Source organism: Rutidosis leptorrhynchoides, chromosome 5 (assembly GCF_046630445.1).
Source record: "Rutidosis leptorrhynchoides isolate AG116_Rl617_1_P2 chromosome 5, CSIRO_AGI_Rlap_v1, whole genome shotgun sequence".
NCBI classification, from domain to species: Eukaryota; Viridiplantae; Streptophyta; class Magnoliopsida; order Asterales; family Asteraceae; genus Rutidosis; species Rutidosis leptorrhynchoides.
The window spans coordinates 214189006-214203657 of record NC_092337.1 but is presented as its reverse complement, the minus strand read 5'-3'; the positions used below and the strand labels follow the sequence as shown (position 1 = coordinate 214203657).

General features: G+C 34.7%; 1 pseudogene; it reads left to right on the top strand.

The window, feature by feature from the left end:
- The window catches only part of LOC139849260 (R-linalool synthase QH1, chloroplastic-like), a 159427-nt pseudogene that overhangs the window by 13223 nt on the left and 131552 nt on the right, over positions 1-14652 (top strand).

Here is a 14652-nt window from a genome sequence, read left to right as displayed (position 1 = left end):
TGAACAATTCTTGTAAACTTTGGGAACAATCTTTATTTTGAAATGAAGGCGACATATTTTGGTCAAACTTTGTCTTAAAGACTTATGACCACGTAACGGGACCTAAGTAGACGGCGCCGTCAAACATGATTTGGTCGGGTCGCTACAAGTGTTGCTTTATCAACAATGGAGGCCGAATGCATAGTTATTGCGGAAACTACTAAAGAGTTTGTGTGGTTGAAGGACTTCTTGAGTGAGTTGGGTAAAAGATAAGACTATTGTGTCTTGTATTGTGATAATCAAAGTGCGTTTCATCTTGGGAAGGATCCGATGTTTCATAGTCGTACGAAACACATCAAGTTAAGGTATCATTTTATTCGACAACATAAAAGATGGTACTTTAATATTGAAGAAAGTCATTGGTTCGAAGATTCCCGTGGATATGCTTACTAAGGTGGTGACAATGGACAACATGAAGTTTTGCATTGCCTCAACCGGTCTTCTCATGACTTGATGAGAAAAGACGCCGACTAGAGAATTAGAGGGTTGATATTTCGATTCTAACAAGTAGTGTTGAAGACCTTGTATCAAAAGTCTGATTGTTCGAAGAATGTAATAAGAGTGTGCGTGCGTGTCCCATATGGAGTTTGGCGGTATAATGGTGGTTTAACGTTCTTGGTTAGATTGTTTGGTTGATGGGTTGACGAAGATTGAATTTGTTTAATGTCTCTTTCAAGTGAGAGATTGTTGGAGTAATGTGAAGAATAAATTAAACAAGGAAAAAAGGTGACATATTATCACCATTAGTGACATGGTTGGTGAAACAAATTAATGCATGGATGAAACATGAGCAAAGGAGTCACAATGTGACAAATTCATTCGAGCAATTTTGTGTCTGCTGTGAACAAAATATCACGTCTGGTGACATTTCTCACCAAATGGGAGGTCTGGACTTGTCTAGCAAGTCAGAGACTCGTATTTCCTTATTTAATTTTGTACTATAAATATATTCTTAATGTAACCTGTACCATTGGAGCACGAAATTTATCAATAAAATTCTTTAGTCGACAGTGGACTAAAACAATCACAACGATTGCGTATAACCACTTTATTTTGCTTGTGTCGATTTAATTTTTCGCATTGTTCTGTCGTTTGTCTTTGTGAGTTGAGTAATTTTCTTTAAATACTCATATTGTTGGGTCCTAAAATCCTAACACTACATTTCAAAAAGATAAAAACAAATATGATAAAAAAACAACATACTGAATTAAAGGTGTGTTAAAAGTTAACACATAGTGATATTTTAGTTTTAATAATATACAAAACAACAACAACAACAACAATATCTAATCTGATGAATGCGAGATTTGGAGATGTGAGATGCAGATAATCCGTCCTCTACTCTAGAATAGAAGAGAATCCGCTTTCTCCACCAACATGTAAAGAAAGATTTCTCCACCCACAAGAAGAAAAAGTCATCCATCTCTCTATCCAATGACGGAGAGATTGCTTCCAGAAGGACCTCCGGCCAATAAGAAATAAAAATATGCCCATAGTCATAATTAAGAATGGGGATAAAAAAATAGTGTGTACCTGGAACTCTGGAAGTGCTATATGCGCTCAAAGCATATGTAAGAAGGACTACAATAAAGGAGCGATATAATATACCAAAAAGACTACAAAATACAACATACATCATATATCCACTACACGAAAATATAGGTAACACATATGCCCATAAAAGTAAATACGGTATAAAATTAAATACAATATAGAAACCCCACCCAAAGAAGGGTTCTATTTTATAATACCTAACAGTAATTTCAAAGATAATAAAGTCATATGTTCTGTCAATGAAAGCCCCATCGTGTCGAGTTTGATTCTATTCTTACACTTACTTCTAGGTCTGTCTCTGCTCCTAACACCATCAACCGTAAGAGCCTCGGCTCTTCTCACAGGTGCCCTAAGTAGTCACCTCCTAACATGGCCAAACCAACTAAGTCGACCTTCTCTCATCTTGCTAATGATGATTCCAACTCCTAAATTCTGTTTAAAAACTCCATTTGAAATCATATCCAACATGGTTTTACCACACAACTACTAAGCATCCTCGTTTCGGCCATTCTTCTCTCTTGTGCCTTCGTCATTGGCCAACACTCTGACCCATATAACATAGATGGTCTAATTTCCATCTTAAGGAATTTCCCCTTCAGTATTATAAGTACTTTCTTTTCGCACATAAACCATGTTGCTCTTCACTTTAACCATCCTACTATTTTAAAGTGGATCACGTCATCATCAATCCTCTCCGACTTTGGGAGCACCGACCCTAAGTATCTAAAAGAATCTTACGAGTGTAAGACATGGCTTCCAATGTGGATATAATCTCTATCCTTGAGATCATCTTCGTTCATGTCAAAATCACGCCTAAGATATTTCTTTTTTTGTTCGCATGGATCAACATCTGGTTCGCACGAACCAACATTGTACGTACCAACCAATAAAAACATGATTCTAGTACAAACATTCGCTCACACGGATGAGGTCTCATCAATACGGACGATAGCTCGTCCGTGTGGAACTGAAGAACAGGGGCAACATGCTGTTCTTACGAGTTTCATACCGAATATCCTGATTATCGACTGTTTTGGTCGATTTGCTTATGAACGAAGATCACATAAGTATATATCATATTTCTAACATCAAACTAGCATAAAAAAACTTAAGATCAAAATCCTAGATTAAGCAAAGATTAAAGCATGAAACAAATCAACAATTACCTTGAAGGGTACTGAAATCACCACGATCGAATTGATTTCACAACAAGATTGAATCCAAGATTAAGAAGTAAACAAGCTAGGGTTTAAGGATAATGAGAGTTAGGGTGTGTTTGTGTCTAAATTAGGGAAGTGAAGCAAGTTCCAAAACGTATATCTTCAATTGGGTTTAAAAACCTTACTCCCTATATCACACGGGTATTTACTAGGCAGCCGTAACGAAGCCCAATTTAATCAAGCAAATATGTTTAGAGACCTTTGTCACTAAATAAATTCAAAAAAATAACTAAATAATTATAAACATATAATTTAAATAAACAAAATTAATAAAGCAGTTAATTACTTAAGATAAAAATAGTCAACTTACGTGTAGGCCCAGATTCAGGTTGTTACACATATATACATACATACATACATACATACATACATACATACATACATACATATATACATATATATATATATATATATATATATATATATATATATATATATATATATATATATATATATATATATATATATATATATATATATATATATATATATATGTATAAGTATATGCACACTAGCAAATTCATGATGAGAACTTAATGAATTCCTTAAAAAACTTTTCAAAGCCAATTATATTTAAAGAGTAGTTTAACTGTTGTTTATCTTTACAAAATCATAAATTCAAAAAATATACGGGATGCTATATAATTTGAAGGGTAATGGTAAAAGAATTTTTAAAGTAGTGGAGTCATAGGACACCAGGTAGATTCGCATATATATATATATATATATATATATATATATATATATATATATATATATATATATATATATATATATATATGTATGTATGTATGTATAATCTAACAAGGACAATTTATTTATAACCACAAAATTCATTATGTCTCTTCAGGTGGTTCTAATATAGGAAGATTCACATGACCCACATTATTTAGTCTAAATAGATCTGCCCATGCATGTATGTATAGTTACATAGACAAACACGTACCAACAACATCCATAATAAACCTTCTTTTCTTCTTATTCACCATTTATTTTCAACTAGAAAAAATCTGACCGCGCGTTGCTGCGGTTCTATTCGACGCGCGGTCCAATTTGGATATACGATGTCCGTTTCGCGTATAGTTAGTCGTGTTGTATATGTATATATATGTATGTAATATAGCCCGAAATATTTATTTTTTTTAACTATGTCCGTTTCGCGTATAGTTAGTCGCGTTGTGTTCGTAAAATTATTTCGAGTTGAACGGTGGTCTCGGAAAAATTTAACTCGCACCGAGCGTGAATATAGGGCCCGTTATTTAGTGTTTTTTTAACGATGTCCGTTTTGCATATAGTTAGTCCCGTTGGGTTCGTGAGTTTTTTTCGAGTTGAACGGTGACCTCGGAAAAATTTAACTCGCACCGAGCGAGAAGATAGGGCCCGTTTTAAATTCGGGTGGAGTAAGTTTTTTTTATTTTAATTAAATTATAAATTTACGTTTTTTACCCCTGAAAAAGTGTAAAGTTGAGGGGTTGTTGTGTAATTTGTGCGAAAGTTGGAGGAGCATTTGTAGTGTGAACGCAAACGCAAAACGACAATTCGTTAGAACTGGAACGACTAAAAATGGGAGGAGGTTTAGTGTGTTGTAATGTAATATAATATAATTATAATTATAATATAATATAATATAATAGCTTTAATTTGCAGCGTTGCTTGTCCAATAATCCATAATAAAAGACCTCTTACTATAAGTACTAGCCTTAACATTTGCAAGCCACTCTGTTCATCAGGATCCACGTCAGTGGCCTTACCGACAATTGAACCCTTTGAGAGACGGTCTGGAAATTACGAACCATCGGTATGGTCATTTGATCATATTCAATCACAATCTAGTAAATAAGATTGCCAATTTCTATCTTTCTACATGTTATATTGATATTGATATTGATATTATGCACTAAAAAACGTTCTATTTTTTATGCTTTCATTCTTTTTACAAACTCACAGCGTGAATAACTTTACATAATTTTGACACCTATATGTGTTACAAAAATTTTGACACTTAAGAGCGTCAAAACGGAAAACGGAATAACACTTAAAAGTGTCAAAAGGATGATATCACTTAAAGTTTTAGACGTCCCATTAGCCTTTTCATGCATCAAAATTTTTCACGTCATATTTTTTCACGCTTGTAACTTATATTCACATATTTATGTTAGGAATTTATGGACCCAACAACGACCACAATCAATAGATTGTGATCCCACAAACGACAAACGGACAGAATAAATGCAAGAAAAGTAAAAGACACAAGAATCTACGTGGTTATATGCAATCGGTATGATTGCTTTAGTTCACGGGCAACTAGAGAGCTTTTTTATTGATTTTTCGTACATGGGTTTACAGAATAAAATGGGTATATTTATAGTGCTAATCAAAATTAGGAAACAAATCAAATAACTTGCTGGCCACGAACATTGTCGCGTTTCGCGACAACCCATCGCGTTCCGCGACAAACTGCATCCACACACGACTAAGTTGATCAAAACGCGATAGCCATCGAGTCTGACCACTGCCTCATTTGCCGCGTTCCAGCTTTATGTGTCGCGTTCCAATGTGTTGCGTATCGCGACAAACCACACCCGAACGCGACCTGGTACCTGTTTCTTCGTTTTGATCTTCTTTGCACATCCAACAATCTCCCACTCAAAGGAGAGCAAAACCCATAAATCTCGTCAACCCCAAAACTAACCATTTCAACCAAGAACGTCGAACCACCTTTCATACCTCCAATCAAACATGGGACACGCAAACTCAACATCGCTGTAAGAGCAGACTTTTGATACAAAGTCTTCAACACTACTTGTCGAAATCAAAAACCAATAACCCTTAGAGCTCTCTAGTTACCGTCTTCTTTCATCAAGTAACAAGAAGACCAGTTGAAGCTATGCAAAGTTTCAACTTTCCGATCGTAACCACCTTAGTACACATATCAGCAGGATTCTCTGTACCAGGAATTTTCTTGACAACTAAAGTACCATCTTCAATAAGTTCACGAATTTTATGATACCTTAGCTTTATGTGTTTCATACGACCATGAAACACCGGGTTCTTCACCAAATGAATAGCACTTTGATTATCATAGTGCAAGACATAATCTAGTTGAACTCGTCCCAACTCAAACATTAAATTCTTTAGCCATACAAGTTCTTTGCATGCTTTTGCTGCTGCCATATACTCAGCCTCCGTTGTTGACAGCGCAACACAACTTTGAAGTTTGGACATCCAACTAACAGCCGTCTTACCAACCGTGAAAACATACCCCGTAGTGCTTCTACCCGAATCGTCACAACCACCCAAATCAGCATCAACGTACCCTCTCAAAATGGAATCACCTTTAGTGAATTGCAACCCCATTTTAGAAGTACCTTTCAAGTAGCGCAAAAGCCACTTTATACCTTCCCAATGCTCTTTACCCGGATTCGACATAAACTGAAATGTCCAGTTCATATCGATTATAAATGTTTCATATTAATTGATTTCGTTGCGAGGTTTGACCTCTATATGTGACGTTTTTCAAAGACTGCATTCGTTTTATTTAAAAACAAACCATAACCTTTATTTTTTTCTATAAAGGTTCAAGAACCATAACGTAGATTATCAAGTAAGATAATCTAAAAGATAACGTTTTACACACGAATATTACATATTGGTTTACAACAATATTATACATCGATTTAAATTTCTGAATGCAGTTTTTAAACAATATATTACAAGCATGCTGACTCCAATTCTTGTCCTTAAATTAGCATGCAACAGCGGAAGCGCTTAATAATCACCTGAGAATAAACATGCTTAAAAGTCAACAAAATGTTGGTGAGTTATAGGTTTAACCTATATATTTATCAAATCGTAATAATAGACCACAAGATTTCCATTTCCATTTTTCAATAACATGCGAACTGCATAAAAACCATTCATATGTTGAACACCTGGTAACCGACATTAACAAAATGCATATAGAATATCCCCAAAATAGAAATCCATCTATATTAATAACTCGAAGTACTAAAGCATACCATTTTACAGTATGGGGGGAGTTAGTGCCCTTAGATCTACCTTTAGGATTAGCGTCAATTAGGGTGTCTGTTCCCTAATTCTTAGGTTACCAAGCTAAAAGGGTGATATTCGGTATTCATAATCCAACATAGAATGTAATTTCAAGTACTTGTGTCTATTTTGTAAAACATTTACAAAACTGCATGTATTCTCATCCCAAAATATTAGATAGTAAAAATGGGACTATAATTCATTTTCACAGATTATCACTTCGTCGGAAAATAACACTTGGCCACTGGTCGATTCACGAACCTATAACAAATATGTATATATGTATATATATATATATATATATATATATATATATATATATATATATATATATATATATATATCAAAGTATGATCGAAATATAATTATACCATATTTTATTATGTTTTAACGATTTAAGTTTATTAAGTTGATAGTCCAACGTTTGTAGTCCACAAATAATTGTCCACAGTTAGTAGTACAGAAATAAATCAATATATATTATCTCGAATCAATCCACGACCCAATGCATACAAGTCTCAGACTCGATCACAACTCAAAATATATATACAAGTCTCAGACTCGATCACAACTCAAAGTATATATATTATTTTGGAATCAACCTCAACCCTGTATAGCTAACTCGATCATTACCGCATATAGAGTGTCTATGGTTGTTCCAAATAATATATATATATATATATATATATATATATATATATATATATATATATATATATATATATATATATATATATATATATATATATATATATATATATATGACATCAATATGATATGTCAAAACATTGCATACGTGTCTATGGTCTATCAAGGTTACATAATATGTTAAAGTACATGTATAATAAAATATAAGTTAGTTAAGTTATGGTTAGTATAGATTTGTTACAAATTTCACGTAGCTACAACAAGAAAAATTATCCAATTTTGTTTTACCCATAACTTCTTCGTTTTAAATCCGTTTTGAGTGATTCAAGTTGCTATGGTTTCATAATGAACTGAAATTTATGAAACTAAACAGAAAAAGTATAAGTTTATAGTCGGAAATACAGGTTACAAGTCAATTTTGTAAGAGGTAGTCATTTCAGTCGAAAGACCGACGTCTTGATGACCATTTTGAAAAACATACTTTCGCTTTAAGTTTAACCATGATTTTTGGATATAGTTTCATGTTCATAAGAAAAATCATTTTCCCAGAAGATCAACTTTTAAATCAAAGTTTATCATAGTTTTTAATTATCTAACCCAAAACAGCCCCCGGTTTCACTACGACGGCGTATGTCCGGTTTTACGGTGTTCTTCGTGTTTTCAGGTTTTAAATCATTAAGTTAGCATATCACATAAATATATAACATGTGTTTAGTTGATTTTAAAAGTCAAGTTAGAAGTATTAACTTTGTTTGCGAACAAGTTTAGAATTAACTAAACTATGTTCTAGTGATTATAAGTTTAAATCTTCGAATAAGATAGTTATATATATATGAATCGAATGATATTATGAACATCATTACTACCTTAAGTTTAGTAGGTAAACCTACTGGAAGTGACAAAAATTGATCTAGCTTCAAAGGATCTTGGATGGCTTGAAAGTTCTTGAAGTAGAATCATGACACAAAAACAAGTTCAAATAAGATTTTACTCGAATTAAGATAGTTTATAGTTATAGAAATCGAATCAAAGTTTGAATATGAATATTACCTTGAATTAGAATGATAACCTACTGTAAATAACAGAGGTTTCTTGATCTTAGATGATTACTTGGAATGGATTGGAAAGCTTGGAAGTAGACTTGTAAACTTGAAAGTATTCTTGATTTTATGAAACTAGAACTTATAGAATTTATGAAGAATACTTAGAACTTGAAGATAGAACTTGAGAGAGATCAATTAGATGAATAAAATTGAAGAATGAAAGTGTTTGTAGGTGTTTTTGGTCGTTGGTATATGGATTAGATATAAAGGATGTGTAAGTTTGTTTTCTTGTAAATAATTCATGAATGATTTATAATATTTTTTGTAATTTTGTGAGATATTTCATGCTAGTTGCCAAATGATGGTTCCCACATGTTTTGGTGACTCACAAGGGCTGCTAAGAGCTGATCAATGAAGTGTATATACCAGTAGTAAATATATCTAGAAGCTGTGTATTGTACGAGTACGAATACGGGTGCATACGAGTAGAATTGTTGATGAAAATGAATGAGGATGTAATTGTAAGCATTTTTGTTAAGTAGAAGTACTTTGATATGTGTCTTGAAGTCTTTCAAAAGTGTACTAATACATCTAAATACTCTACATGTATATACATTTTAACTGAGTCATTAAGTCATCGTTAGTCGTTACATGTAAGTGTTGTTTTGAAACCTTTAAGTTAACGATCTTGTTAAATGTAATTAATTCATTGTTATTATACTTAAATGAGATGTTAAATTGTTATGTTAACATGATAACATGGTGTATGAATATATCTTAACATCATATATATATGTTAAAATACTATTACAACGATAATCGTTACATATATAGTTCATTGTTAATACACTCAATGATATACTTAATTATCATTTTATCATGTTAAATATAGTATATCAATATCTTAATACAATACATATGTATTTAGTAAGACGTTGTTATAACGATAATCGTTATCTATATCGTTTCGAGCTTCATAATTCAATATTCTCATTTTTTTATGTATATCACACATTGTTAATATACTTAGTGAGATACTTACTTATCATAATCTCATGTTAACCATATATATGTCCATATATATATCATCATGTCATTTTTACAAGTTTTAACATTCGTGAATCGCCGGTCAACTTGGGTGGTCAATTATCTACATGAAACTCATTTCAAATAATCAAGTCTTAACAAGTTTGATTGCTTAACATGTTGGAAACATTTAATCATGCAAATATAGTTTTCATTTAATATATAATCATGGAATAATCATGGAAAAGTTCGGGTCACTACAGTACCTACCCGTTAAATAAATTTCGTCCCGAAATTTCAGGGAGTAGGAGATGTTGGCGTATCTTCTGGAAATAAGTGTGGGTATTTCTTCTTCATCTGATCTTTACGCTCCTAGGTGAACTCAGGTCCCTACTAGCATTCCATCGAACCTTAACGATTGGTATCTTGTTTTGCTTAAGTCCTTTAACCTCACGATCTATTATTTCGATGGGTTCTTCAATGAATTGAAGTTTTTTATTGATTTGGATTTCGTCTAAAGGAATAGTGAGATATTCTTTGGCTAAACATTTCTTCAGATTCGATACGTGAAAAGTATCATGTACGCCGGCGAGTTGTTGAGGTAATTCAAGTCGGTAAGCTACTGGTCCGACACGATCTATAATCTTGAATGGTCCAATGTACCTTGGATTCAGTTTCCCCCGTTTACCAAATCGAAAAACACCTTTCCAAGGTGATACCTTAAGCATGACCATGTCACCAATTTCAAATTATATATCTTTTCTTTTACAGTCCGCGTAGCACTTTTGTCGACTTTGGGCGGTTTTCAACCGTTGTTGAATTTGAATGATTTTCTCGGTAGTTTCTTGGATTATTTCTAGACCCGTAATTTGTCTATCCCCCACTTCATTCCAACAAATCAGAGACCTGCACTTTCTGTCATAAAGTGCCTCAAACGGTGCCATCTCAATACTCGAGTGGTAACTGTTGTTGTAGGAAAATTCTGCTAACGGTAGATTTCGATCCCAACTATTTCCAAAATCAATAACACATGCTCTTAGCATGTCTTCAAGAGTCTGTATCATCCTTTCACTCTGCCCATCGGTTTGTGGATGATAGGCAGTACTCATATCTAGACGAGTTCCCAATGCTTGTTGTAACGTTTGCCAAAACCTTGAAACAAATCTACCATCCCTATCAGAGATAATAGAGATTGGTATTCCGTATCTGGAGATGACTTCCTTCAAGTATAGTCATGCTAATTTTTCTATTTTATCATCTTCTCGCATTGGTAGAAAGTGTGCTGATTTGGTGAGACGATCGACTATTACCCAAATAGTATCATAACCACTTGCAGTCCTTGGCAATTTATTAATGAAATCCATGGTAATGTTTTCCCATTTCGATTCCGGGATTTTAGATTATTGAAGTAGACCTGATGGTTTCTGATATTCAGCTTTAACCATAGAACACGTCAAACATTCTCCTACGTATTTAGCAATATCGGCTTTCATACCCGGCCACCAAAAATGTTTCTTGAGATCTTGGTACATCTTTCCCACTCCGGGATGTATTGAATATCGGGTTTTATGTGCTTCGATAAGTACCATTTCTCTCATATCTCCAAACTTTGGTACCCAAATTCTTTCAGCCCTATACCGGGTTCCATCTTCCCGAATATTAAGATGTTTCTCCGATCCTTTGGGTATTTCATTCTTCAAATTCCCTTCTTTTACAACTCCTTGTTGTGCCTCTTTTGTTCGAGTGGTAAGGTTAGTATAAATAATTATATTCATAGCTTTTACTCGAATAGGTTCTTTGTCCTTTCTACTTAAGGCGTCGGCTACCACATTTGCCTTCCCTGGGTGGTAACGAATCTCAAAATCGTAATCATTTAACAATTCAATCCACCTATGCTGCCTCATGTTCAGTTGTTTCTGATCAAATATAGGTTGGAGACTTTTATGGTCGGTATATATGATACTTTTGACCCCATATAAGTAGTGCCTCCAAGTTTTTAATGCAAAAACAACAGCGCCCAATTCCAAATCGTGAGTCGTATAATTTTGCTCGTGAATTTTCAATTGTCTGGACGCATAGGCAATTACCTTCGTTCGTTGCATTAATACACAATCGAGGCCTTGCTTTGAGGCGTCACAATATATCACAAAATCATCATTCCCTTCAGGCAATGACAATATAGGTGCCGTAGTTAACTTTTTCTTCAAAACTTGAAACGCTTTCTCTTGTTCATCCTTCCATTCAAATTTCTCCCCTTTATGCATTAGTGCAGTCAAGGGTTTTGCTATTTTGGAAAAATCTTGGATGAACCTTCTATAGTAACTAGCCAATCCTAAAAATTGGCGTATCTGCATCAGAGTTTTCAGGATTTCCCATTTCTCAACGGTTTCAATCTTTGCCGGATCAACTTGAATACCTTCTTTGCTCACTATGTGACCGAGGAATTGAACTTCTTTCAACCAAAATGCACACTTTGAAAATTTAGCTTACAGTTTCTCATTCCTCAAAAATTCTAGCACTTTTCTTAAATGTTCTTCGTGCTCTTGCTCATTCTTTGAGTAGATAAGGATGTCATCAATGAAAACAATAACTAAATTGTCAAGATATGGTCCACATACTCGGTTCATGAGGTCCATGAACACAGCTGGTGCGTTAGTCACATAACCATAAACTCATAATGACCGTAACGTGTTCTGAAAGCAGTCTTCGGAATATCATCCTCCTTCACTCGCATTTGATGATACCCAGAACGTAAATAAATCTTCGAATAAACTGACGAGCCTTGTAGTTGATCAAATAAGTCGTCGATTCTTGGTAGTGGATAACGGTTCTTGATGGTAAGTTTGTTCAACTCTCGGTAGTCTATACACAACCTGAATGTACCATCTTTCTTCTTGACAAACAAAACAGGTGCTCCCCACGGTGATGTGCTTGGTCGAATGAAACCACGCTCTAAAATTTCTTGTAATTGACTCTAGAGTTCCTTCATTTCGCTGAGTGCGAGTCTGTATGGAGCACGAGCTATTGGTGCAGCTCCCGGTACAAGATCTATTTGAAATTCAACGGATCGGTGTGGAGGTAGTCCCGGTAATTCTTTCGAAAATACATCGGGAAATTCTTTTGCGACGGGAACATCACTGATGTTCTTTTCTTCGGTTTTAACTTCCTCGATGTTTGCTAGAATGACATAGCAACCTTTTCTTATTAGTTTTTGTGCCTTCAAACTACTAATAAGATTTAACTTCGCGTTGCTTTTTCTCCGTACACCATTAAAGGTTTTCCTTTTTCGCGTACAATACGAATCACATTTTTGTAACAAACAATCTCTGCTTTCACCTCTTTCAACCAGTCCATGCCAATTATCACATCAAAACTCCCTAACTCTACTGGTATCAAATCAATCTTAAACGTTTCGCTAACCAGTTTAATTTCTCGATTCCGACATATATTATTTGCTGTAATTAATTTAACGTTCGCTAATTCGAGTAAAAATTTATTATCCAAAGGCGTCAGTGGACAACTTAATTTAGCACAAAAATCTCTACTCATATATCTTCTATCCGCACCCGAATCAAATAAAACATAAGCATGTTTTTCATCAATAAGAAACGTACCCGTAACAAGCTCCGGGTCTTCCTGCGCTTCTGCCGCATTGATGTTGAAGACTCTTCCACGACTTTGATCATTTGTATTCCCTTGGTTTGGGCATTTACTCTTGACGTGGCCCGGTTTCCCACATCCATAACAAATAAAGGCGGCATTATTTGTCCCGACATTATTTGTTGCATTATTTTTGTTAATCACCGGTCTGTAGACTTCACACTTCGTCGCGCCATGACCACTTCTTTTACACTTAGTACACGTTATCGGGCAGAACCCAGTCGGATGGTATCCTTCACACCTCTGGCATGGCTTCTGCCTTTTGTTATTATTGTTGGGATGTTTGTTGTTTTGGTTGTTGTTGTTGTTGAATCAGTTGTTATAGTTGTTGTTGGGTTGCAATTTTTGTTGTTGCGGTTGATGTTACGGTTGTTGGGATAGTTGTTGCGATTGTGATTATGATTGTGATTGTTGTCCTTGTTGTATTGGTGACCCTTGTCACTGGTTTCTTCTCACTTTCTCTTGACTTGTTTCGTGTTGGTCTCTTCGGTCGCCTATTCTTTAATCCTTCCTTCAATCTGATTTATGAGTTTGTGAGCCATTCGACTTGCCTTTTGTATGGAGGCGGGTTCGTGCGAACTCACATCTTCTTGAATTCTTTCTGGTAACCCTTTTATAAATGTGTCGATCTTCTCTTCCTCATCTTCGAACGCTCTAGGACACAATAGGCACAATTCTATGAATTGTCGTTCGTACGTGGTGATGTCGAAACCTTGCATTCGTAATCCTCTAAGCTCTACCTTGAGGTTATTGACCTCGTTTCTGGGACGATATTGCTCGTTCATCAAGTGCTTGAATGGTGACCACGGTAGTGTGTAAGCAGCATCTTGTCCCACCTGCTCGAGATAGGTGTTCCACCATATTAACGCAGTACCTGTGAAGGTATGCGTAGCGTACTTTACTTTTTCTTCTTCAGTACATTTACTTATGGCAAACACCAATTCAACCTTTTCGGTCCATCGTTTTAATCTGATTGGACCCTCGGTTCCATCGAATTCCAAAGGTTTACAGGCAGTGAATTCTTTGTAGGAGCATCCTACACGATTCCTTGTGGAATTAATTCCACTACTAGATCCGGAGTTATTGTTGTTTTTTTGCATTACGGCCTGCACTGTGGCTATGTTCCCAGCAAGAAAATCACGGAAGTCTTCCTCGCTCATGTTTAAGTTCTGACGAGTCGTTGGTGCCATTTCCTTCAAAAATAGCCAAAAGGATTGAGTTAATCATATAGAATATTAAGAGAATTCAATAGTATTTCGAAGCATAATATGAACTTATTTATAAAAGCTTTTTCTTCATATTAGCGTTTTATAAGTTTTAATTCGGGTAGTACCTACCCATTAAGTTCATACTTAGTAGCTAACATACAATTCAACTACTACAATTCTATATGAAAAATTGATTACAATAAA